Consider the following 23,898-nt stretch of genomic DNA (forward strand, 5'->3'; position numbering starts at 1 on the left):
CATGGGCAAACACCTCTGACCCTGGTACCCAGGGCACTTTCCATTCTCATTTTTCTAGTCTTAAGCTGTCACTTACTGGGTGCTTACCAGGAAAGCACATAACTCTGGCTATGTAACACAGTTTGTGTTTCTTTTTATTACACTGGAATAGTCAAAACACATTCTTTAATTTGCAATATAGTACATCATAAAAACATTTCCTCACTTTTGCCATCATTCTTTATTTTCCGATTCATCTTGCAAAATCAGAAATAAACATTTGATAAAGCTTAATTTTGCATTTAACAGCTCTTGGATGGCTAATTACCTTTAAAATGTAATAAAACATTGTCACTTAAAGGATCGCCATTTATACCTAAAAATTAGCTGCAAATTAAGTGGCTAATGCTGTTAAAAAAGAAAAAAAAAAAAAACAAATTCACATTGAGTTCAATATTTCTAAGAAGCAGGGAAACCACATATCACATCAGTTTGCTGCTTTCAAGGTCAGTACTAAGATCAGAGAGTCCCCACCGTATGATACAATTGGAAGATAAAGACACATTACTTCCCTGGGAAGCTTTGTCTGAAGCTTCAAGCACAAGTGGGTCAAGTTCCCAGTGATCCTTTGCACCTGTCTAATTAATGATTGTTGCATTTAGTTTGCCTGGGACTTTATGATGATATCCCCCCTCCCGCCCCAAATAAAACAACCCTACAACACAAAAATTATCCTGCTAGGTGTTCTCATTTCCAGAAGTTTGCAGTAAGAATAGCCTTTAAAAATCTCATAACAATGTTTTTTTTTTTTAATTATCTTCCTTCACGTATATTTGATTGTCTAGAAAATCTGTATTCCAAGAAATGATTTTTCTGCCTAAATGTTAAACATACAAATAACCTGAGATCACTTCAAATACTAATGAGTGGGAGAAATTATTACACTCTACAAGCATGTGTTTAAATGGTCAGAATTCGCCTTGAAATGTAAAATTAATGATCATTTACTCTGGAGTTTTATGTGAGTATTGCATAAGTACGTGGAAATGGAGCCACTCTGGTGTAACTATACAATGCTACATTGTTTCATTTCCCATGTTTCTGTGTATATGTTACCGTCTCAGTTTCATTTGTCAGCAAATGTCTGTTTATCCTGCTTCCTGTTATTAATTATGGGAAACAGGTTTTCTTGAAATATATTAGAGACTCTTTTAACTCTTGTCCAGATACTTCAAGGCAAGATATTGATGATTCCTTTAATGTCTGTACAAAGCCGGAAACTGAGTTAAAATACATTGTTGTCTCACACAGCTTACAACTTCTTATCTCTCACCAAAAAAAAGACAGAAATTAAAAAATAAAATCACAGCAGCTTCTATTCCTATTACTAGATACTGAGATAACGGAGTTGGACACTTTCTTCATCGGCCACGGCAATTAACTAACATATCACAGTGTGAATTCTGAACTCAAACATGTTTCAAAGATCAACTCAAATAGTAAAGTGCTAAAAAACAATAAGATACATTCTAATGTAAGTGTATCCACAAAGAGACGAAAATACCAACTTTATTACTGGTGTATTACAAAGCTTTTAATATAGAAACATATGGTCAGTCCATCTAGCTCTCTGTCTTTGAAATAGGAGCAAATATACTTGCATGCATTAAAAATCATAAAGGAGCCAAAACATCTGGAAGTTTTAGAAGAAAAGCAAAATAGTTATGGGAGGAAAGTCCAGATTAAAAAATGCAGATGTTTAATTGGGCTGTCAGTTATGTTACAAGGAAATAAGGGCAGAAATAACCAGAAGCCACTGGTGGAAAATTAAAATAGTTTCATGAACCATTGCCAAGCTAAAAGCAATGAAATCGGTAACATAATATGGACAGGGGCTTTCTGAACTGAGATCTGAAAATGTTACCATGTGCAATTTTATAAATTAGCCATTTCCAAAAAATCTTTTTCATTAAAGCACAATAAAAGTTTTTCAGACTCTCCTCTCTCTCTTTGGTCATTAACATCGGGCAGTTATTCGGAGTTTGGCTTTCATCAATGACAAGCTCTCCCCCCACCCTCCTCACCCGGTTTCTAAGACCCTCTAATACTGCTGAGTGGCCAGAAATTACAGATGCAAGAAAAGCTGACAAATGCCTGCCAGGCCCCTCCCCCAGTGCCTCGATAGTCAAAGCCCCTGCCAGAACATGCCAGAAAGCAGCACACCGAGAGACAAAGACACAAAGATTCCATTTTCTCAGTGAAAATAGATTTCATGTGTAAAACACTAGTGAGAAAAAAATTGAGAGCTGACACATATGTGCAATTTTAGAGAGGCAAGGCTGAATATTTCAAGAAGATTGAAATTGCATTTGATTGCATCAAAGCCTAACAAATGTTGTTTAACCTAAAAGTCTTTTCAGTCTGTAAAAAGACATTCAGTGGCAAGATATTTTATTTTTTTAAGCACATGGTTAAAAAGAAAAAAGAATCTTGAGCTCAGTGGAGAGATGTTGATTACATACTACTGTTGCATAAAGAATTAACACTGGCTCACATCACAGGGTCTACAAAATAAAGGGGGAAAGTTAAAAAAAAAACCCTATTGAATCAAAGGGTTCAGAAAGATAATATTAAATCCTTATGAGTATGTTTCCTATAAAAAGAATCCCCTCCCAGCAGCCCCAGGGTATCATTACTGGAGAGGCAGTGAGTGGTTTATTAGAGATTCAAACCTTGGCATCTGAGCCTTGCCAAGCATGCAAGTTTTAGCTTGTGAGCCCAGGGCCCTTGGCTTGCACAGTCCCTTCTGGCATCTAACAGTGAGGGCCGTCTGGTTGGTCTCCACACGCTAGGCAGTGTGTGGGTGCAAAGGCTCAGACTGGGAGACAAAGGAAGATCATCATTTGCTATGGAAGGTCATGCTTCATGCTTTTCTTCCTACCTAAATTCATACATGCCAGCAGAACATTTAGGGATGAAAGGAGAAATATGGGAAAAAAGAAGAGATAACAAAATGAATCAGGGAATTAATCTGTAACATATCTTCAAGTGATATTATAAATAAATATACAGAGGGCGAGAGAGAGACAAAAGGAGAGAGAAAGAGGCAGAGAGAGAAGGGAGAGAGAAAGTTCGAAGTTTCAACTTAAAATGATCTTTTCATGCAAGGGAAGAAGCTTCTTCCCCTGCCTTCTTAAATTTTTAACTTTGGTGGGTGTTTGTATATCTTTAACTTCATATACCATGCAAAGCCAGTTCAGTTGTATATGAAAAGAAACTGTGAGGTCACTTTTTATTTATTAAAAAAATATTGAAGTATAATTGACATACAATACCCTATTAGTTTCAGGTGCATGTCATAGTGGTTTGATATTTTTATACATTATGAAATGATCCCCACAATAAGTTCAGTTACCATCTGTCACCATAGAAAATTACTACAATATTATTGACTATATTCCTTATGCTGTACATCACATCCCCATGACTTATTTATTTTGTAACTGTAAATTTGTATCTTTTAATCCCCTTTACCTATTTTGCTAACCTCCTAAACCCTCCTCACTCTGGTAACCAACAGCTTATTTCCCGTATCAATGAATCTGTTTCTGTTTTGTTTTGTTTGTTTTGTTTTTTAGATGCCACATATAAGTGAAATCATACAGTATTTGTCTTTCTCAGTCTGACTTATTTCACCTAGCAAAATATCCCAAAGGTCCATCCATGTTGTTGCAAATGGCAAGATTTCGTTCTTTTTATGGCTGAGTAATATTTCATTGTAGATACATACCACATCTTCTTTATCTGTTCATCTGTGGATGGACACAGGCTGCTTCCATATCTTGGCTGTTGTAAATAATGCTGTGATGAAAAAGAGGTACATCTCTTTGAATTGGTGCTTTTATTTTCTTCAGATACTTAACCAGGAATGGAATTGCTGGATCATATGTATTTCTATTTTCAATTTTTTGAGGAATCTCCCTACTGTGGCTGCGCCAGTTGACATTCTCACCAACACTGTATGAGGATTTCCTTTTCTCCACATCCTCATCAACACTTGCTGTCTTTTGCCTTCTTCATGATAGCCATTCTGACAGGTGTGAGGGGATGTCTCATTGTGGTTTTGATTTGCATTTCCCTGATAATTAGTGATGGTGAGCATCTTTTCACGTGTCTGTTGGGCATCTGTATGTCTTCTTTGGAAAAATGTCTATTCAGGTCCTCTACCCTTTTTAAAATCAGGTTGTAGAGTTGTTGTTGTTGTTGTTTTTAATATGAAGTTTGCACATACTTTATAATTTTGGGTATTAACCTCTTATCGGATGTATGATTTCAAACATCTTCTCCCATTCAGTAGTTGCCCTTTTGTTTTGTTGATGGTTTCCTTAGCTTTGAAAAAACGTCTTAGTTTGATGTAATCCCATTTGTTTATTTTAGCTTTTGTTACCCTTACCTGAGGAGACTGCCCCCCCAAATATTTCTATGACCAAAGAGCTCACTGACTATGTTTTCTTCTCTCTCAAATTGAGCCTGCTTACAGTCCCATCCCACTCCTTTCAATAGCATCCTGTTCTTAATAGATAGGTTCATTATTTGCAGAATACTTGGAATGGGCTTAATATATGTTGAAAAGTGTTAGACCATTAACAGGTTAAAAGGTAATTAATAGTAGCTGTCAGGGGTTAGAGACCAAGAAAGTGCACTGGGAATATTTTAATTTTAAAAAATTACAATAAAGTTTTTAAAAATTGAGAACACATTCTGTACTCTGCCTCTCCCTTTCAAGCTCCCACAGTTCTTAAATTCCTTTAGTCAATAGGAATATCAGAGAGAGAAAGAAAAGAAACTAACAAAGTACTTCATAATCTTATAAGAGATGACAGAGGAAAAATGAGAATATTAGGTAAATCCTATGACCACTAAAATGTTTTACACAAACTCTTTATTCCCACAACAATATTCTTGTCAGGAAACATTCTAGCTATCCTTTCCAATCTAATCAAAATACTATACAGCACTGTGAACAAGATATTCATAACATTAATTAATAAAACCACTATTTCAATTAGGTAATTAAAAATAGCCTAAATGTTCAAAGCATTCATCTATTTGCTATCAAAGGGAGTGTTCCACGTATTTGAGAGTTGGGAGCATAATTACTTATGCGTCTTCAGCCCCTGTAAGTTTAGTGAGTCTCTGAGCCCCATTTCCCATTGTAGAATATGAGGAATTTTGTCAATCATAGGAAATTTGGGGGGGGGGGGAGTGATTAATCCACAAAGGCAGTGTTGGCTCCAAAATGCTAACATACATGTGTGCACAGTGGGAAGAGAGTGTAAAACTTTTGTTGTGTTTTAAAACTTTAAAGTTTAGTATGAAGAACACCCCCATGTCATTAATGGAGAAAGGAAGTCTCCGGTGAATTCAGTAAAATAAATCAGGCAAAAGCGACGCAATCACCACACCACGGACCGGTTAATTGATGTATTTGTACACATTTCCGGATGTTTCTATAACTTTGAATCTGATACTCTGCCATCTCAAATTTCTTAAGTATATGTAACATATTTATAGTAACTTTCTCCCCCCACCCCCACCCCGCCCCTTAGTCATGTTTCTGCTAAGCGGTTGCGCACAGAGGCTAAGTGCGCCGAAGTGAATCGGCGTCCGTCCCAAACCCCGAACAGAAAATGAGCTACCCTAGGCCCCACCCCTCACTGCCAAGCCCACTGCCTTGGCCTCGGAAGAGTTGAGAACAGCAGTGGAGATCGTGTGTGAAGTTTTTCAATACGCTTCCTAGCAGTGCCCCCCAACAGGGTCACTCATGCCTCTTCCTCGGCAGCCCCTTGAGCATCACCTCAGGTACCGATGAACAAAGAAGAAAATTATGAAAAGAAAGCATATTGTCATATGGAAGATATCGAGAAAAATATTGATAACCTTTTAACAGAAATGTATTTTTGAAGAGAGAATACATATGTCTAACCTAAGAAGACTGGCAAACTTACACACTCTAAACAGTGTTTCTTACGGTAATTTCTTAACCAAATACCAAGATTCCCCAATTTAAGAGTAAAAAGGAAAATAACAATGTGCTTGTCTTCATTTAACCTAATTGGAATGGAGAAAACCACATCTTTTAGTCACATCCAATATATTTTTTTAAATATTCAACTGCTATCATCGACTAGAATAATGATACAGAAATAACATTGCATTATTTAGATACATTAGTCTCTATAGAGAAATTAGATGTTGAAAAACAAAGCAAATATATTTAATATGCCTGGTAATAAAATCTAGATTTATCCATCAGTTGTATTAATGGTAGGTAATATTTTAAAACCTTTTTAAACATGGGAAATACATCCAAAGGAAAACGAATCCTTATAACTAATTAGCATAGCAAAGGTAGCCAAAGCTTTTCTGTTTTATCTTTTCAGGGCTTTCTGGTTTTTACTTGACAAGACATTTTATGGTGGGGAAACCCAGACAATGTTTTCTAGGGCCAAATTAGTAGCCCTAGAAAAGAAAAAATTTAGGACATGAGAAGTTGGCAGATCTCTCTGGATTGTTGGATTGGAAAACATCCCCATAAGAGGACAAAAATCAATTTTAGCTAATTTGCTTAGCATGGCCTGAGTTTCATTTAATATCTCTTTTTGTTTTGTGCAGGGATCTTGGAAAAATTTGTAACGAATCCATAAAGGAAACTGAAAGCAGTTTGATCTTCATCTTCAATGACAGTCCCACAAAAGTTGAAGAAATATGTTATGTCTCCAAAGAAGAGTACAGTCGTGCCCTAAAATTAGGACATGATTAAGGTATGACATTTCTTTTAATTCAGTTGCAGTGCTTTGTTCTTTCCATTACAGATAATTTCTTCTTCTTTTTCCCCAGTCTCTCTCTTTCTTCCTTTTCTTCCTCTCATTAGCGGATTGTCTTTTATAATTGATGTTGTTTACTGTCCTTTCATCAAATATATGCCACATCACTAAGGCAAGCCATCCAACGGGACACCTAAATACACATTAGAAGGTACTGGGAGCCATGAGTCGCTTTGACCGCCTCGCCAGGACAGTTATAATAAGCATCTTGATGCCACTGAATGCAATACTGTATTCAAATAATAGCCTTCATCTTTACCCTCTTTAAATATAAAAGTAAGCTTGAAGCCTTTGAAGGACCTAGCCAAACAACACACATGTGAAAATAGACCAGTGAGCCTTTGGGGGGGGAAATCCTTATGTAAAATCTATAAAGAATCTTAGCAGTTTTTCAAGAAAGACCTCCAGGTAATGATGGCTGAGAATGACACACATGACCATCTCGATTATGAGGAACATTACTTTTGGCCCTCTGTGCCATTTTTCCTCCCTGCAGGATTTTTTCTTTTTTCATCAAGTTTTCAGGGCTATCTACTGTTCTCTGTGTGTAAAGCATATTTAAGTGGTCCCACAAAGCTGCAGTAATTAAAAAAACAAAACACACACACACACACACACAAAACCCAACCGAAAAAAAAAAAAAAACAACCGAAAAACTTTGTCAAGTGGTCAGACAGACTGGAACTAGAGGATTATAGGTAAGAGGGATAAAATGAAGGGTTGAAAGCTGTAATTTCTATTTCTGTGGTGGCAACCGCATCAGCTGCTGGAGTCAGGCAGTTTAAAGATATGGCTACTTAAGCATAGAGTCTGGGAAGAAGACACTTCAAAATATAGCAGTGAATCAGGCCTCTAGAGGTAAAGATGCGCTAAATGATGGGCATCCCTTGCTGGGTCCCTTTCCTGGTTGTCCCGGCTTCCCTCTTTCCCACACCCATGTCTTCCACTTCCATTTGATCCCATCCCTGTCTTTGACAGGGCCATCTGTTACTTTCCTTCCTCCCACTGTCATATAAATATAAATAAATAAATAAATATATATATATATATATATATATATATATATTTTTTTTTAAGATTTTATTTATTTATTTGACAGAGATAGAGACAGCCAGCGAGAGAGGGAACACAAGCAGGGGGAGTGGGAGAGGAAGAAGCAGGCTCATAGCGGAGGAGCCCCATGTGGGGCTCGATCCCATAACGCCGGGATCACGCCCTGAGCCGAAGGCAGACGCTTAACCGCTGTGCCACCCAGGCGCCCCTATATATATATTTCTTAAACCTTATTTTTTAACCCTAGTTGCTTGGTCTCTGACTACCATCTCATGCTCTGTGCACCTAGAAAACAGAGAACATGGTTTAAAAGGAGACTCTGCATCTCAAAAGGCTTCTTCATTTGGCCAGAGAATAATTCGTTCTTGAACATGATCTGTCTGTTGATTTTCAGAAAAAGCCCCTCCCTAGAAATGGTTTTAAAGAACGTGTATGCACATATGGGTGTCAGGCAATCCAATTTGTAGATGGAGTAATTTGAAGAATGAATTATTATAGTGACAGGATCACTTATAAAATGATGAGAAATATAGATGTCTGTCCAGCCTACATAATATTCACTATGATCTTGGGAATTTCATTCCACAATTTGGCCTTATCCTTATATTTTTATCGGAATTAACAGAATCAGAGAGTTGGGAGAAAGCATAGAAATTTTGTAATACAGCTCTCATATTGAAATGAAGAAAAGGAAGCCCAGGAAATAATCTGTTCTAAGTCATTCTACTTGTGTATAAATGCCATTGGTTTAATTTTAGTTTTGCATATATTTAGACAAAGAAAATATTTTCCCAGAAACTGGCTACAAATGTTTGAGAAGAGATATAATCATTAAAATATGTATGTAGTAAAATATAACTATCACTCAATAGTTGATGATATATATTGAAATTGCCTGGGGATTTTATTTATATAGGAAAACTTACTTTCATTGTTAATATATCCTCTGATGTCTATATATTATAATACGTAAACCAGCTCAAATTATCTATATAAATGAACTTCATTTTTGTATACAAGTACAAGCCCCTTTTGACTTTTTTGTGTTCTGATTATATATTACTCACAGTTCTATAGTTTTAACCAGAACAAAAAGGATTGCCCAGAAGAAAAGAAGGTAAGTTATTTCAGAAGTTGGGTTGGAAATTCAGAAGTTCTTTTTCCATTACCAACATTGTGTTCTTAAAAAGCATAAGATAAACTCTTATTTTTTCATTTATGAGTATTCCCATAAGAACTGGCAGAAGTGGGGGGGGGGAATCCACCCTAGATACACAGCTAGCCCCTATTATTAGAGGCATTGGTGGCATCCTATAGAAAATACAGTTTGCTCTTGAAGACGGAATAAGCTTAATGTTAAAAAAAAACAAGATATTATACATACCAAAAAATATGTTTATTAAACAAAGCTTTTAAATTTTTAATTATACCCCTAAGCTGACTTTCTAGTTTTTCTAGGATATCAAGGCATTCCAAAAAAAAAAAAAAAAGTAAAGAGAAATATTTACTCAGATTAGTGTTGGGACATCACATAGAAGTATGTGTGGTGATGTTACTGGAAATGAGTATTTTTGTAAAGTAAACAAGTGGAATGTCTGAGCTTTAAAAAGCCTGCCACACTGCCTTAAGGTTAAAAATGCAAGTCTAGATATATCTAAGAAATTATAGTTTGTCTAACTTTTTAGTTCTAAGCATTTTCTGATGCAAATATTTAAAAGATGGCTATGTCCTCAGTTAAAAATGAACATTTTGATGAAGTGGTAATACTTAGGTTGTTTTCAGTTTCCATAACTAAATGCTACTTGCTACTTATTCAGGGCATACGTTTCAGTCCCAAATCATTGAGGACACATCTAAGTGACATAACTTTTTTTCCAATTAAACAACAATTTTGTGGCACTTTTCAGGTTTAATTTTAATTTGTGTTTTAAGGACTTCAAATTTAGTTAGATAGCATCAAGCTCTTAATTGTCTCTATGATTATCATAATTTAAATAATAATATGTAAAATATGGAGCTTGATAATATAACGAATACAGACTTATGGAAAAATTTAATTCCCTTAGCCAAAAAAGTGTGAGAAATCAGAACAAATGAGGATGAACATGATTATTTTTCTTGGTACTTTCATGGACTAATCTATAAAATTTGAGTTTGCTATATCTTGTCTTAATGAAGAAATCCATGGCTGACATCAGAGTTTGTAGGTGTGTGGTATGTGTATTCTTAATAAAGATATCTTTGATCCAACATTGCAGAGATAATTAGGTTTCACGTAAAACTACCTCTTCTAGAATCTTCAAGTACAAGGAAATGCAGCCGTGTATCACCTGCCCCTTCTACAGATAGTGCCAAAGATCTAACTCAATGAAAATTCAAATCAGAACACACAAAAATACAGTATTCCCAATCTGCTATTTATATTGCCAGATAAATTATATATGCACAACAATATTTGCCCATTGTTAATTTTTGTGTTGCACAATTTGAATAGCATCTTTAGCAAAAGCCTAGAAACATCCTTTGGCTGACAAAGGAAAAAGTCATTACATATACTTGAGAAAACATTTTCAGAGCTATTGTAGGGATTACTGAAAGACACATTGAAAGGTTTATGGCTCAAGAATATATTTCATTTAGGGGTGACTGGGTGGCTCAGTCGTTAAGCGTCTGCCTTTGGCTCAGGGTGTGATCCCAGAGTTCTGGGATCGAGCCCTACGTCAGGCTCCTCCGATGGGAGCCTGCTTCTTCCTCTCCCGCTCCCCCTGCCTGTTTTCCCTCTCTTGCTGGCTATCTCTCTCTCTCTCTGTCAAATAAATAAATAAAATCTTTTTTTTTTTAAAAGAAGAATATATTTCATTTAGAAACTGGGCTGTGCTTTAGTATTTTATCAACTTCATAAAATACTTGATTGATAGTGTTTCAATCATAAAGAAAATTTAGAAACAAAAGAAATGTAAGTGAAAATCTTGTTAGGAACAGTAATTATACAGATAGCAAAGTGACTGCTTAGTTTTTCAAGATGATGTTTATTTTAAGTAAATAACATTTTCAGGAAAAGGAGTTGATTAACAAAATTGAACTTTCACACAAAGCAGTGTACCACATAACGCAAAATGCCAGTGCTTGTAAAAGAGGATTCAATGCTGGTCTATAATAATTAGCCATATTTTCTCCACTGAGAAGAACTCTCATCAGATCTTGAGGGCTAGTGTAGATGTAGACATTTTGAGTGCAAGAAAAGGGAATTTGATTCATGTTCCATAGTTATACGGCCATGATGGAAGTCTTTTATTTCTCCAGTGGGTATCATGGAAATTGTAATAACTATGACCAACTCGTATTAACTAAATAGGACTTAATTCTTCTCTAGGCCAGGGTTCCTCGATAGAGGCACTATTGATATTTTGGACCAGATAATTCTTCGGCATTGGACATCGTATATTGTGGCATTGTGCATTGTAACATTTTTAATCAGCATCCTTGGCCTCTACTCACCAGATGTCAGGAGCATTCCTCTCTCACCACATTGACATTACCAGACATTGCCTTTGGTTGAGAACCGCATGTCTAGACATTTTTCATTTCTTCTGTTATCTCAAGGGAAAATGAGTTATGTTGGTTTTTTGCATTACCTTTAATAGACATTGTCTATAGAGTACTCTTATGTACTAAATGAAGAAGTGGTTTATAATGCAAATGTTTCTGCAGGATACAAAAAAATGGGAATCTCAATGGTACACTCATTACTTGAAACATTAAATATTGTAGTAAAAGTACGCAAATTACAAGAGATGTTGAAGGTGAGCTCATACTTTGTGCCATACCTGAAAACTTGCAATGTAAGCCAGGTAAATTAATGCAAAATATGTTTGCCTCTGATTGGACATGAAAAATTTTTTCTTGTATATTATAGTTAAATATAGCAATACATTTTCAGACGTAACTTTCTGCAGCAGGAAACAAACTAAGACCCCACCAGATAATTCTTCATGGAGCTGATCATAGCAGGAGAGTGGCCCTCATTGTGCTTTCCATAGATGTTGGCTTTCTCCATGTACTAAAGCACTATCTCCCTGGAATGATGCACAAAATACTGAAAACAAAAGAAGAAAATCTGCACAGAACCTGGGAAATCATCATCAAAATGGGCTGATAGCCATGTAATTAAATTACGGATTATCAACTATTTTTTAAATTAACAATGAGGTGGTAGAAAATTATCAACTTGATATGTCTTTGGGACTTGAGGTTTTTTGGTGGAAATATATTGATTAGAAAGGGAAAAAAATAAACTACATGGACGTCTAAGGAGCAAGTCATCAAAAGAGAAATATGCAGGAAGCAAGGAATTCTAAGTTTTAGACCACAGGAAAAAAAATGTGTTAATACTATTGATCCATTAGTCTTCTAAAAACTGTGGAAGTCCTTAAGCCTTGGTTGGTCTTAGTTTGGTTTAGCTTTAACAAAAAAGCTACATGAATGATTTCAATATATTAAATTATGTTTTATTTAGCTTTTGTATACAATTATAAATGTATCATGAATGCGTGCGGCTTCCCCAGTGAGCACCTGGGAAAACTGAGCTGATTTGCCCTTCCTTCTTGATGGCATTCATGTGCTTTTTCCAAAGCTCTCTAAGATCACCTACGTAAAGGCCCTCTACTAATGGTAAGGACGCATTAAAATTTAAATATAACCAATATTTGTTTTTTATTATATTTTTCTGACTTGAGATTTTAAAAAAAATCTCTGAATTCATGAAAGATAAGATAACAGGTTTGCCTTTTACAGACCTTGAGTTGTACACTAAGAATAGATATGGGCTGAGTTCCTTTCTAGCAGGAATTGGATTATCACTGCACATATACCCATGAATCTATAATGCCAAGAGTTAGACATAAAACTTGGAAGGCTTATAGCTCCAACTTGTAGTAACAAAATTATAAGATAGAGTTATGCTTATAGTTTTTCTCTTTCTGAAGAACTCAGAGTAACAGTGCTTTTTTTTTTTTTTTAATCGACAGTGAAGTTTTCCCTAGTAACATATAAACAGAAAAGTGGATATGAGGACTTATAATTGTTTTGAATTTTAAAAGCAGTAAAACATTTTTATGGAAAATATGTAGAAATTAAAAATACAATTTCCTTTACCAATGCACTATGTCACTATTTCTTGCAACTTCATTACTAAAGGATGATTTTATCACACATTTTCTAGGTCAAAATTTCCCAAACGTTTGCTATATCAGAATTACTTGGAAAGCGTGTTAAAATATAGATTGCTGGGTTTCAAGCCCAGGGTTTCTGATTCAATAGGCAAGGCCTGAGAACTGCATTTCTTGCAAGTGCTCAGGTGATCCACGCCCAGAAAGGCCCATGGCTCTAGAAACATGTTTAGTTTCTGATCTAACTTCTTAGTGTGCTTGGTAATTTTCTCTTTATTGAAAATGGGAAAGGCTTTTTAAATATAAATACGTTAAAGGAGTTATATAAATTTCAGTTTACTCATCTGCAGTAGACCAAATCAGCTTTGTCACTGGAAAGAATGACTTATGACAGTGGATGTTTTTAATAAAAGTTCTTCACACAGCATCGAAAGACAGGAAACCTTAAAAGGAAAAGAAAACTGATAAAACTACACCCAAACAGGGATTTAAATGAGCTAAAAACCTTTTTTTTTAAATGCCTGCTTACAAAGTAAAAGTTCATTTTCCCACACTAGCAAACACTTAGTTATCAATATTTTGTTCATATTTTTTCCTTAGTCATCTTTTTTCCACTTGCCAGAAAAGAATTAATCATTCTTGACACTCAGTGTCCCCCCTCCCAAAGTATGCAATTGCTCTTGCCTTTATATATTTCACAGCTTAAAAATGCACAGCACGACCCTACTAACTCAATGCTTCTATTTGAACTTTGGCAAGGTCCTATTAAATTTAAGATGGCATTAAACTAGAGGACATCTATTATACTGAATAAATTATTCAGGATTCAAAACAGTCTTTTCAAAGGCATGCAGGGCTATCACCTACAGTTACATAGGCTGTGCACTGCACAACTTCAGGAGACACATCGATCTAGACGATGATGTAAATGGTACTCTCTGGAGTTGTGCAATCAGGTGTTCCTTAGTCAGAAATGATAGGCCAAGTTTAACAAACAGACGCAAAGTTTTTGTCTTAACTCCAAAATTCTTGGAGAATGGGGGAGACGTGCACGTATGATTTATGTCTGAGTTAGCTGACTGCTATTAGCTCAATGTGAGTCAATAATAACATACACCTGGCCACAAAAACCATGAAAAGCTTCGTGTTTCAGTGGATTGGGTTTCTGTGAGGGAAATGAGAAGTCTCTTAGCTTCGTAGCTGGTAGAATAAATCCAGAGCTGACCACTTCTCAGATACTATTTTCAATCCTGCCTTGTTTGTAGGTAAACCAAGGCACCAGCTGTTCATGTGCATTTACAAAAAGCACTAAATGTTCCACACTCAGCATAATAACTGAGGACCTTAGACAGAAAAGCAAGAAATTGTTGAATTTTTTTCAAGTAATCTCAGTGACCTGTGAGCAAACATGTACCGGTTTTGCCGGTGAGGTATGCCAAAATAGCCCTTTGATTCTGGCTTTGGAATAAAAGTTTATGGAGTTTTTTGATAACTTCTAGCCTTTGACAACACAGCAGGGGAAGCTGAGAAAGGAGTTATTTTTAGCTGAATACTGGAAAATCATCATCCAGTTTCCTCTGCTCAGTCACTAATCATCACATCCAGCCTTAAATAGAGTTGTTGATTAATTAATCTGTGTCCAAACATTTTATTTTTATTCTTAATTCTGTAGTTCAGGAACACTCAACAGTTAAACCTTGCTGTCTGGGTCTTCTCCTTAGAAGACCAACTTTAGCTGATAACGCCTATTAACACTTTACAGATGCTTTATAAAACCAGCAATAGAGTGCTTTGAGAGCACCCACTCTTTGTTTCCCACCCGTTTGAATAATTCTGGCCCATCCTTTTCCACAGAAGCAAATGTACCAATGTGGAGACACTTCTGCATGAAGACCGAGTTCATAATGTGCACATCCGAAGCATTGACATTGATGCCGTATCCATGGTTTTCAAAGGGGAGGGTAATCTGTGATAACAAAATTGTATCCCTTCCTTCCTGCAATTACCTCACTATCCTTACAGCCTTGACATCTGGAAACCCACTGCTACAGTAGCAGCTGTGATTCCTGTTCGACAGCAGGAAGTTGACTACACATTCCAAAGCGCCCTAATTGTTTTGATATTTTCTGGCTGTTTAAGGAGCTTGGATATTGGAGAACACACTATTTTGTACCAACCGCAGTTTGGAACCATACACCAAAGTGTACTTTGTCACACTCTGAACCACTTACACATATGGAAGCTTGTCTTTTTCTTCATGATAGATGACTGTTCATTGTGGTCATAGTCCAAAGTTAGCCATGTTAGACATTGCACACTTTATTAGAGAATTAAACCTGATTTTGTTCATAATCACACTATTTTCCGTAGTGTATTTGGTGGTTTCGCCTCTGCCATAATTTTCTCAAGTAATCAGCATGGAGATAGGCTTATCCAAAGACATGCTCCTATCTAAATCCTTGGAAGAGAATTGATCGATTTAAGTTAGAAATTGTATTAGTTAGTATTAGCATAGTATTAGAGTATTAGAGTAGTATTGTGAGAATCATCATGCCTTGTGTTTGTTCACGTAGGGCCTCACTTAACAGAGACTTTCGGATCCTTATCAATATGCTCGAAATCAAAAGATCTCCAAAAGTAGTGCAGAATTACTAGTATTGGACAAACACAATTGTGTTTTATCTTCACTAAATGTCTGAAACTATTTCGTGTTTTTGAGCCAGTAAAATTATAATATTGTTTATTCAGAATGCTTTTATTCCTTAAAAAGAATCAAAAGAAATAACTACTGTGTTGTTTTACTGTTAATTTATCTCTAAAATGGCTACAAATCATAGTTATCTTCATTATAAGAGCATTAGTGCTTTTTTTACCCATCAAATTAAGAATGAAATGGATTTTAGTAACACCCTACAATTACCTTATTAATCAAAATTATTACCAGGGATCTCCTTGAAGCTAAACTGGTTTGCATGGAACAGGTTGAGGATTGCTGTCATTCAGAGCATAACTCTGCAAAAATATATTGACATATGATTTTTATTTAATTTACAAATTTTACTAAAGTTTTCCTCTTTCCTGTAATACACCCAAAATATAACAATATCCCACATTGTATATTTTCATTTGCCTTAATCTCCAATTTAATTTAATTTTTCTTTTTGCTTAATTACTTCTTCTGGAATTTTATACTCATAAGTGATTAAATCTCAATCTCTCTCATAATTATTTATTTAAAATAATTATATATGTCTTCTATTCTAGTGACTGTAATCTCTGATATTCCCTTCTGGTTAGAAATATTTTTACACTGGATTTATAATAAATTCCCTGTGATATTGATTCCGTGTATGCTTAAGTATTTTGTCCATTTTATCCACTGTTCCCATGATAACCAGAAGTTATTGTGCCTTCTCCTAGTATTTTAATACTCCAGTGTATACTGAGTGTTTAAATAACCATAAAAGCACTATTTGTTTGCATAGTTATTGGTTTGTTTACCTTCACTGCTCCAGAAAATCTTGCTAGGCAATCTGCCTGGGGCTGATACTTATAACCATTAGCAATTATGGATTCCAGAAAGTTGTTGACATGAATTTTTTTAAAAACCATTTCAAAATCAGATGCAAAATATTCAGTGTATTCCTAGGGTAGTTTTTTGTTGCCATTCATGCTCTTGCCCTTCTTGTTATCTTAACTATAATTCACTTTTCATCAACATGCACTGAGTAAATAGGAAATTCTCTATCAACCTTGGGTTCTTCCTAGACAGTCATAGACAGATGCATTATTTTCAAAATTTTAAAGCAGAATTATTTTTATATGATGGTGTTTTTACACATCATTTATGTTTTGCAGGGGTTTGGGTAATGTGCCAGTGATGTACTTTTCATTGTCAAGGAATCCATCTACACAAAAGAGGCACAGGTGCGCCATCCAGCAGGTGGGGACTTCTGTCAAGTGACACATGTATTGAGCTCTGGGGGAGATGCAAAGAAGAACGCATAGGACACTGTTCTCAGGGAGGTTACACTCTAGAGTCTGTACTAATAATATGCCACCGATGGGCAACAACAAAAGCTAGGCAAAGACTTTTTAACAGAAACCTCTCCATTCGTCCCCACACTGGGAGAGGCAACAAAAGAAGCCTCCGTTTCTACTGAATACAAACCACTTTCTGAAATATTTAGAAGAACAGCATTAACGAAGAGTTCAGTTACAAGCTTTGGTTGTCACTTTGCTTGTTGATGGGTGTTTCGCAGAAAAGCCTGGTGCGTTTGAATCGTCCTTTGAGCGTGATCTGCACCAGAAATAGTGCTGAATAAGCTTTTTCCTTTTTCTTTCATTTCTTAAATAACTTAATTTTCTAAAAAAACCTGTCAATCATAAAGTTGACTTTCAGAATTTTGTTATGTCATGATAGAACAAAATGTATCAAGAAAGAAAAAATAAATACTATTTGTGCATACGATGTTTCACCTTTAAACTATTTCCAACCTGACTTCAGTAGTTTATGATCAAGATTAGCAGTTTATTGTCAAGATAGTAAAATTTGACAGAAGAGAAATATGATTTTTGGCCTTTAAATATACTGCTTCAATCATCCCCAAAATTCCACCCAGACAAGAAACTGGAAATAGTTCCCAAGCGTGAGAATAGAGGACAGAAACAAATGATATTTATATAATATTAAATTCAATCTTGGCAAAAATATTCTTAACTCGGGATCTATTTTTTTTAAATTCTCTCTCATTTTTTAAAATTAAAAGAATCAAAATGTAAATGCTTAAGACCTAAAGTTTACTGGATTCTGGAAACTATCACTGGCATACTGGGGTCTAAAAACAATATTTGTTTTTGACATAAATTTACAATGAGCTACCAAGACTATGTGCAAATCACAACGAGTGATTCCCTTTGTCAGATTTTCCAAAGAACAAGACATAATGAATCCAATATGAACATCTCCCAGATCATATTTCCCCTTAAAATGTAACATACACATTTAGAATTTAAAGCTAAAAAATTGTTAACATATCACAAGTTTTCAATAATTAGGAGACTTGCTCAGGAGAGAATTTACTGTGATTTTGCAAATGGTTGAAGCATAAATTTTATTGCAGATTATTAGCTGGTGAGTTTCCTCACGGAGGTCAAATGTATGCTTATGTTCTGCTGAGTCTTATAAGCGAAATATGTCCTTCCTCTTTAAGAAACATGTATAGAAGAAGAGAAGAAAACAACAATGCACTTAATTCCTAAGATACAAATGCCAGTAAACTGTACACATCAAGACTTTTGGAATTAGAGTCTAGTCACTTTAAACCCAGATGTGTGTATTTTGAGCACATTTTTTTGAGCACTACGTAGTCATAAAGTAACCTAAAATAACAATGAAAGAAAACTAAGCTCTGCTGATAAAATACACTTTACTTTTTATGTGGTGTTAACAAAATGACTTAGATGAAAAATGAAATCTGTCTTAGCTTAAGACAGAAGCACAAAGACATTTCCCTTCTGGACAACAGGCTTTGGCATAGAAAGATCAAAGGAACAATTTTATCTGCATTGTGACTACAGACCAAAAAATTTTACAGTATTCCTGTCTCCATGCTAGAGCTTATGTGTCTTTAATGGCATTTAAATTATAGCCCTTCTTCAGTCAAGCAGTCAAAACACCACGTCATCTGATGAGACACCATATTATAATCTGTCAGTATGTCTCATTTAAAAATTCTCCTATACTGTACTTGCCCTCATTTTTCTCTTTTGCTAGAAAAATGGAGCAAATTGTTTTTTAAACTGGGTTTATGAGTTGACCTAATCAAGCTAGACAAAGGACATACTTTGGTTTATAGTATTTTAACTTAATTAATTTAAACCAATTTGTAGATTTTTTTTACTTTTTATTGTGATAACCCCTCTCCACATTTTTTGCTTGTTTGTTTTTAGGGTTTTAATCTTTCTTACATATGAAATGATGCATGGTTTATTATAGACAGATATTAAATGAAAATCAAGAATCTGTGTCCATTAGAGAATAATAACTAAAATATTTTGTTCTTAAAGCAAAGTATCTTATGTTAAGCTAATATACAATAGAGGGATTATTATATATAAATGGAAGGAGCTGTTCTCTGAATTGTTGTGTATCACACAATATAGACGGTGTTTCAAATGTCACTGGAGAAACAGGTCTTGAATGTGTTCCTTTAAGGTAATGTTTATTGTACTGATTTAGCAATCAAAACTTTCTGAAAATGAGTATTTAACTTAGAATGTTCCTGCAGTTAGGAAAATAAGATGTTACATTTTCTACAGAAACAGTGTGTTTTTTCTCAAAAATATAAAAATTTTAAGAAGTTTATTAAAAAGATATCAGCAAGAATATGTAATCATCTTATACCTTAATACTATCAATATTATATCTATTTATAAATGGTTCTAACAGATATTTAAAAAGGCAAAATTTATTTTGTCTAGAAACATGGTAAATTAGTAACTGATGGATAACTTTGTTCCCATGTTTCAAAAATATAACATGGGAATTCATGGATTTTCAAGTAGATTTACCTAAGTTTTTAAAATAATGTTTTTAAATCATATTAAGATTGAGATACAAGATGCTTGTTGACAATAAGTGATTTTAACATGCCCATGGGAAGCTTTTTTTTTTTTTTTAATGAAAATGACACTACCTTAGATAAGCTTCAACTGAAAATATTTCTATTAGATTATGTCCATCTGTTTTGGAAAGAGCCAACCATTACAAGTAAATTGATTCTTAAATTTTCAAACGATTTTGAACAACTTTTGTCACTAATGATTTTGTGTGGAAAATCACAGAAGAGTATGCTGTGTGCTATATATTGAGTCGGGATGATGGGAATCACCAGACATACAGTAGCTTTGAGGAGTTAGGTCTTTTTCCCAACCTAGAAATGCCAGGGATCCTTCAACATATTTTACTTACCTGAGGAACTGCAGAAGATATTTACTGAGCTTGGGACAATTTAATATATCACTTTTTCATGGAATCAGGATTGGATGTCTCCACACTTAGCTGACATTTGATAAGAAATCATGACAAGTATTTTATTTTCAGAATTTGATGTAGCTAAATGGGGCCTTATAGTGCAGTATTTTGATTTAAAATATGTATTTTTTCCTGGGTAGCAAAAAAATAGTGATTTTTAGGGTTGAAAGAATAGAGTAGAATAAGAAATTCTCCACGTATGGAAAATAGTTGATTTTATATCCATTCTCTTCTATCCTAAAACCCAAGATATATCCTAGAATTATTTCTGGGAGTCTATTATTTGATAAGTACAAAAAATTATATACAATACAATGAATACTTATAAATCCACTACCCAGTTTAAGAACTAGAACAGTACCAAAAGTGTTGCTTCTCTCCTCTTTCCCTTCTGCCCCAGAAGTTACAGTTATCAAGGTCATTACATACAAAGTTGTGCAAAGTGTGTGCTTTACAAACGTACAAGGTGTGTACTTTCATATCCGGCTGGGCCTGATATGAATGATACCCTTTGAAGTGTGCAGTGTAACCTACACAGATTTCACAAGGGCTCTGCCACTTTCAAAAACTTGTTATCTTTTTATGTATGTATGACAGTTTTGCTTGTTTAAAGTTTTGCAAAAATGACATTTCCTAATAGCCTTACTAGCATTAGCTTTTTTCATGAAATATTATGTTGCTAAGGGTCATGAACATTGTTGCATATAATTATATGTTTGTTTACTTCACCACTATATAGTATTCAATTGTGCAAATACCCTCGATTTATTTTTCTATTCTCTTCTTTGACATTTGAGTTATTGTCTGCTTTGTAGTTAAACATGCTGTTGGTATAAATATCCTTGCATATGTCCTTTGGTGCACATGGGCAAGAAATATTCTAATGGACGAGAATAGGAATTTTGGATATCTTAAAGCTTATGGATGGAGTAAGGGTATATGTGAAAAATAAAATTTTAAAGTTCTGATGAGGGTATATAAAGAATATTATGATACTCGGTTACATAAGACTTTCTTTAAAAGACCCAATTGTAAATACTTGCAGCATTTGTATGAGTACTATTTGCGTATAGACCTCAGTTCCATTTATAGGGAGCTATCTGGGTGGTTCTATAAAATGCCTGCCTTGCTAAATCAATCCATCATTCTAGTCCAAACCCATTAGCTAGAAGAAGAAGCAAACCTAGAAGCCATTTTGGTTATCTTAACATGGATTAAATGAATTTATTTTAAACTCAGAAAATAGAGATTAAAATGAGATGATTCAGCCAAAGCAAAAATGATCAGTTTACTCCCCTTTCCACATCCCGTTCAAATTATTTTTGGAAATACTGAATGCACACCAAAAGCTGAAGATTGTGATTTTGATTCTAAGGAGGCAGGAAAATGTACAGACAATTATTAGATAGGGTTTTTTTTATCATGTAAAATATATATAACCTAAAATTTAGACCATTTTTAAGTGTACAGTTCAGTGGCATCAAATACATTCAAATCATTGTGTAGCCATCATCACCATCCATCTCTGGAACATTTTTTCATCTTCCTAAACGGAAACTCCATGCGCATTACACCATAACTCTGCATCCCATCCTTCCCCACTCCAGCCCTGGCAATCACCATTCCACCTTCTGTCTCTATCAACTTGACTACTCTAGGTACCTCAAGTGGGATCATGTGGTGTTAGTCCTCTTGTGATTGGCATATTTTACTTAGCATCTTCAAAGTTCATCCATGTCATAACAAAACTGCCTCATCTTTTATGGGTGTATAATATTCCCTTGTACGTATACACCACATTTTGTTAATTCATTTATCTACTGATGGACAGTTGGTTGCTTCCACCTTTTAGTTTTGTCAATAGTGTTGCAATAAACATGGGTGTACAAGTATCTGTTTGAGTCACTGCTTTCCCTTCTCTTTAGGTATGAAGATTTTTAAGAACTCCTATAAGTCAGCCTCCTGAGCAGCTACTGCCCTAGGTGTCAAAAGAAAACCTAAAAATACTTTCTTAAGATTGACAGAAGAAAGGATAGAGACAATATATACTTTTTATACTTTTTCTTTTACAATGTTTTCCTCTTACTTGAATGAATTCATTTTTTTAGGAATTACAATTAGATACTGATATAATAGCCTATTTGTTATTCTCTAACTTAAATAATATATAATTGCTTGAGAATTTTAACTTTAGACGTTAAGTTTTTACTTTAAAGAACACATTTGAGAAATGCAATTTTTCTCATGCTACTTCCATTAATAATGGGTTATATTTGCATGGAATACTAACTGGCAAAATACTTTCTTCCACTTTATTATGTTTGCCGGCACTCATGATGTGATGATTACTTGATAGATGAGTGCATAGGTAGATAGGTAGAAAGACAGATGATAGAGAGATAAATAGATAGATGATAGGGAGATAGATAACTAGTCAGTCTGGCTCAACTTTTTTATACCCATTTTACAGAAGGGGAAACTGAGATTTTGAGAGGTTAAGTGTACAAGGCCCTTCACTTAGCAAGTGGCAGAAGTCAAAGTTCAAACTTGGTCTTCCTGGTATCAAAACCCATTTTAACCATTATAGATTCTGTCTTCCCTTAGCTATGCCAATCCTCACCACAACATCATGAAATTTATTGGGAAGTTGAGAGCTGTTCATTTTCTCTTGAGGAATGGAGTTCTGAGAGATTAAATCATTTGTTTAAGATTTCATAGCTGATAGGTGGTACAGCAAAAACTCGGGTCTTCTGTTCCATTCTTTATACTGCCCCTCCACCCCATAACCTATGCAGCAATGACTGCCATTGGTTTTTGCTGAAGTTAACATATTGTATCCCAAAGTTAAAGTCTGAACTATCTAAGCATTCTGTGCTCATGGATTGGAAATACCTTAAATGTATGTATATATATATATATATATATGTATATATATATATATATATACATATGTATAATATAATATATATATATATTAAAAATAGGTGAAGTATGTAACTTGCCCTATGCCATACTTCTTTTATCAACAGAATAAGCATCATATTTTAGATTCGTTGAGTTTAAAAATAGTTCTCCAGGGCGCCTGGGTGGCACAGCGGTTAAGCGTCTGCCTTCGGCTCAGGGCGTGATCCCGGCGTTGTGGGATCGAGCCCCACATCAGGCTCCTCCGCTAGGAGCCTGCTTCTTCCTCTCCCACTCCCCCTGCTTGTGTTCCCTCTCTCACTGGCTGTCTCTATCTCTGTCAAATAAATAAATAAAATCTTTAAAAAAAAAATAGTTCTCCATCATCTGGACCTTAATCTCATTACTCTCAGGAAGAATTACTGTGAGAAATTTTCTTAAATATAAACTTAGAGTGCATTTGTGCTTTTGTAGTATTAAAAATACTTTAAAGCTTTGATACAAATCCTGCTAGTCCTGAGCTGATATGGCAGGAATTGTGCAGATACTTCAAAACTGGATCCTTCAAAGGGTTCCCACCTAAGCTTGTCTTTATAGCTAACTGTAGCTCGCGAGCACTGTTCAGTATCCTCCAACGTGCTAGTTTTTAATCCACAGAAAAATTCGATAATTATTGCTAGAACTATTTGTAACCTAGCTGTCTTTGAATTTTAGGAAGTACATTTGTGCATTACCACACGGGGAAGAGGTATCTCATAAAGGTACTTACTTATTATTTTTTGGATTAATCCAGTTTCGTGTCAAAGAACTGAACTATAGTTTCCACACACTCATATGCAAGTGAATAAGTATAACTATAATGAATTTATCTTTC

At 34.9% G+C, this 23,898-nt stretch overlaps 1 long non-coding RNA gene across 2 annotated transcripts in view; it reads left to right on the forward strand.

Annotated features, from left to right (window-relative positions):
- Positions 1-23,898, forward strand: part of LOC123785776 (uncharacterized) — a 59,612-nt gene that overhangs the window by 28,670 nt on the left and 7,044 nt on the right. The window contains exons 2-3 of one of the 2 annotated variants that reach the window (XR_006777750.2): positions 6,655-6,803; positions 14,942-22,015. This is a non-coding gene — a long non-coding RNA (uncharacterized LOC123785776). Of the gene's footprint in view, positions 1-6,654; positions 6,804-14,941; positions 22,016-23,898 lie in introns of those variants that run through there. The other variant, XR_006777751.2, reaches the window with a different exon arrangement.

The sequence above is a fragment of the Ursus americanus genome, chromosome 2 (assembly GCF_024610735.1).
Source record: "Ursus americanus isolate L20-20 chromosome 2, mUrsAme1.1.p, whole genome shotgun sequence".
Taxonomy (NCBI): Eukaryota; Metazoa; Chordata; class Mammalia; order Carnivora; family Ursidae; genus Ursus; species Ursus americanus.